A 4,095-nucleotide genomic window follows, 5' to 3' on the forward strand; every position below is an offset into this window, starting at 1 on the left:
TTGACTAAATGGTGCCCCCGCATTTACTGTACCGGTACACCCTGTATATAGCCTCGCTATTGTTATTTTACTACTGCTGTTTGTTACTTTTATTATCTATGTTAACACGTTTTTTCTTCTTAACTTCTTAAAGCATTGTTGGTTAAGGGCTTGTAAGTAAGCATTTCATTGTAAGGTCTACACCTGTTGTATTCAGCGCATGTGACAAATTCAAATTTGATTTGACAACAGGGCCTGGCCTATGTTAAAACATTTTTTTTTAAGTACAAAGCCTTTGTAAGGTGTTAAGCTTGTGATAAAATATGCTTAAAATCATTAAAAGACAAAAAAGTATTCGCATTGAATTGTGTTTGGAAAATAAAGATAGACATGGTTTTATAAAGGTAGTGGTAATATTTAATTCAGTACAGAAATGTGTAGAAAGCTTAACTTCCGCTGTCTGGAGGATCAACTTACCACATACCCAGGTTAAGTTTACTACCAGCTGGACATGCCCCCTAGGGAGTTTCTTCGGCCGGAGGGGGCGGCTGCGTTGGTGGCGGCTCCCGAGGGGGCAGAGGGCTGTGGTGCCTCCTCCTTCTCTTCAGGTTCCTCGGGGCAGTCTACTTTACCACACAACAGAGGAGACGACACTATCAGGGTCATCACTATCTGGCCCACTGATCACAGATCTGATCCATATGAATCACGACTAAGGCTGCGTTTACACAGGCAGCCAAACTGATCTTTGGCCCAATTATTGGCAAGAGAGCTGATCTGATTTCTCAAAAGTCAATTTGTGGTAAAAAAAAAAATGAATATTGGGCTGCCTGTGTAAACACAGCCTATGATCTAGCCGTGCTAGAATGGAGAGAGGCACAGCACTTACTCACCAGAAACACTATTATATACTGAACAAAAATATAAATGCTGCATGCAACAATTTAAAATAATTGACTGAATTGCAGTTCATTAGACCCAAATCAGTGAATTCAAATAAATTAATTAGGCCCTAATCTATGGATCACACGACTGGGAATACAGATACCTTCAAAGAAATTGGCCTTGAGATCTCGTCATGGTATTTCTAAGCTTTCAAATTACCATCAATAAAATGCAATTGTGTTCGTTGTCCTTAGCTTATCTGCCCATAACATAACCTCGCCGCCACAAATGGGGCACTATATTCGCAACATTGACATCAGCAAACCACTCGCCCACAAGACGCCATACACATGCTCAGCGGTTGGACATAATGCCAAGTTCTCTAAAAAGACATTGGAGGTGGCTTATGGTAGAGAAAAGACCATTAAATTCTCTGGCAACAGCTCTGGCAGAGATTCCTGCAGTCAGCATAGCAATTGCAAGCTGCGTCAACTTGAGACATCTGTGGCATTGTGACAAAACTGGACATTTTAGAGTGGCGTTTTATTGTCCCCAGCACAAGGTGCACCTGTGTAATGAGCATGCTGTTTAAATCAGCTTCTTGATATGCCACATCTGTCAGGAGAAATGCTCACAATAAGGGATGTAAACAAAGTTGTGCACAATGAGAGAAATAAGCTTTTTCTGCATATGGAACACTTCTGGGATTTATTATTTCAGGTCATGAAACAAACACTTGACATGTTTCTTTTATATTAATGTTCAGTGTAAATCTCATCCAAACCTTGAATTGATAGAAAATATGATGTATCTGACAATAGTAGCACTTTTGTTGTAGCAAGGACAACTGTTATAGAAATCCATATGATTTATATGTTTAAGGTAAATGGTAAGATAATGACTAAATTATTTATACGTTCAAATTAATGTTAAAGCAATAACATTGCTAACAGTATTCCACCCTGTCACGGTGTAATGGAGTGAAATGTATTTTGAATCACATGTGCATAGGAAAAGAGGAACTGTTAACAGACGAGGAACTGTGGCAGACAACTTGTGACCACTGTGAAACTGATAACAGGGAAAGGGGTCCCCCCACCCAGGGGGGGAGAGAAACCGTTAGATTTGCAATAGATTGTGTAATATATTGCAGGATATGATAAGCAATGTGTGTGTTTAGGAGAAGACTGGTAAATAGTATTGACAGTGTTAGGAGAAGAGGGGCATTTATGACCAAATGTGAAGTATATAACCCAATGTGCATTGTATGATATTTAGAGCTCTCGTGAATAAACATTCTGATTATTGTAAGCTGGGACTCTGTCTGTTTCATTCAACTAGAATCTTACAAATTCTGGGTTGCAGACTGAGTAGTTTAATTGAAGTTCAGTTTATGAACATTGATAACATAATTCCCGTAACAATTTGGTCCTTCGGAGCCGGATTCCAATACCTGTCCCTGCCGTCCGAAGGTACCATGCCGAAAACCGTGCACGGACAGGTCATTGACCAGTAAATTAAAGATCTGTCCCCTGACATTGGGGTTCCATAACAGGCCGGTATATATCTAAGGTCAGCAGAGACGGTGACGGAATCTAACCCACACTGCTTTTCCCAGCCTACGAGACGAAGGTCAGTAAATCTTTATTCACGAATTTGGGGGAATGATTTAAGATATCTTTGATTTGATGTTCTAAATACTTAGAATTTATCAATAATAGGAGCTTAGTTATTCTAAACAGATTCACTAGGAGGTTTTTACTTTGTGTATTAACCAAAATCGATAAGGGAGGTACATGTGCACTACCATAAATAAAACTAGCTTAATAATTGAGGTCTGTGAGGGATGGCCGAGAGGTTATTAAGAAGGGATATTAAATAGGTACTGTGAGATAGGACGGTAATTCTATGCGAACAAAATAATTCAAATGGTCAATTAACAAGAGTGAATTAACCATAGATCCGATTCAAAAGACAATACTGAAATAAAGTCCAAAACGGAGGAGAGGCGAGAGATTTGAATTAAACGAAACGCGGTAACCTAATCATAGATCCAAATTAATAGATTTGAATGAAACGAAATAAGATAAACTAATCATAGATCCAAACTAATAGTCATAACACAACAGAACCAGGTTAAAATAGGAAGTAAAGGTTCTAATGGATGTGGAGAACTTATGGGCGATGAACGATATATGGAATCAAAAGATAAAATAAATATTTATTTCGGTCCAAAATGGAGAAAGAAGTATGAATTTGATGGAAGTCTAGATGTAGGAAAGTTGGAATTATTATAAAGCAGATTGTCACGAATCCCGCTTCCTGAGTCTGTTTTTTTCTGTGTTCTGTCCTGGAGTGTTTTTCCGGTGTCCTGGAACGCACCCTGTCTGGTTGCCGGGCGACGTAGCTAGTTGGGAGATCTCTGATTACCCGCACCTGTATCCCATCAGCTATCTGCACACCTGGTCCTGATCATCACCCCTCCACTTCATAAGCTCTGACCTGACATCCATTCCCTGCCGGATCGTTAGCCATGAACAGTATGTTGTGCCAGCGTATCAGCCTCCAGTTTGATAGAGTTTGTTTTGTTGTTTTGTACGTCTTGCTTGCCTTGAACTTACCTCCGTTTGTTCTGTCTACAGTCATTCACCCGGAACACTCACCCCATCCCTGCCTGGTCGTCGGTGGCTTCTGTTACTCCCTTGGATCTGCCTATTCACTCCCATCAACTCACCTCCGCTGCCCGCTCCGCCACCTGGATCTTTCTACCTCTACGTTTAAACTTGTAAATAAATACTCACCTTCGTCCTACTCTCCTTGTCCTGGTCTGCTTCTGGGTTCTACTTTAGAAAACCGTAACACAGATACAATAGACGTGTGTAGATAATCAAGGGAAACAGCAGGTCGATGGTTAGATATAGCCAGGGTGTGGCTGTCTGAAGCCCGGAAAAGAAGGCAAGAAGGCAAGTGTAGAGAAAGAGTGGGAGAAAGTTTCAAGAAGGATATCAGCAGGGGGAAATTATGTGCGTGTGAGAGAGGTTTATTGACCAGTCAAAAGTCATAAGAAGCGGTAACTCGTATACGTGTGAGACCTAATAACGTATCAAGAGTCACAATAGTAATTATTCCTAAATTCAGAGAAGGAGAAAGAGAGAAACAGAGACAACGAGAGCAAGATAGAGAGAGACAGAGAGAGAACAAGAGAAAGCGAGAGCAGAGAGTGAGTGAGTT

At 40.5% G+C, this 4,095-nt stretch overlaps 1 long non-coding RNA gene across 1 annotated transcript; it reads left to right on the forward strand.

The window, feature by feature from the left end:
* The first annotated feature begins 3,208 nt into the window (after positions 1 to 3,208).
* Positions 3,209 to 3,675, forward strand: LOC129832768 (uncharacterized). The gene is made up of 2 exons (XR_008756006.1): positions 3,209 to 3,404; positions 3,507 to 3,675. It is a non-coding gene; the product is annotated as an uncharacterized LOC129832768 (long non-coding RNA).
* Positions 3,676 to 4,095: the final 420 nt, after the last annotated feature.

Source organism: Salvelinus fontinalis, chromosome 34 (genome assembly GCF_029448725.1).
Source record: "Salvelinus fontinalis isolate EN_2023a chromosome 34, ASM2944872v1, whole genome shotgun sequence".
NCBI classification, from domain to species: Eukaryota; Metazoa; Chordata; class Actinopteri; order Salmoniformes; family Salmonidae; genus Salvelinus; species Salvelinus fontinalis.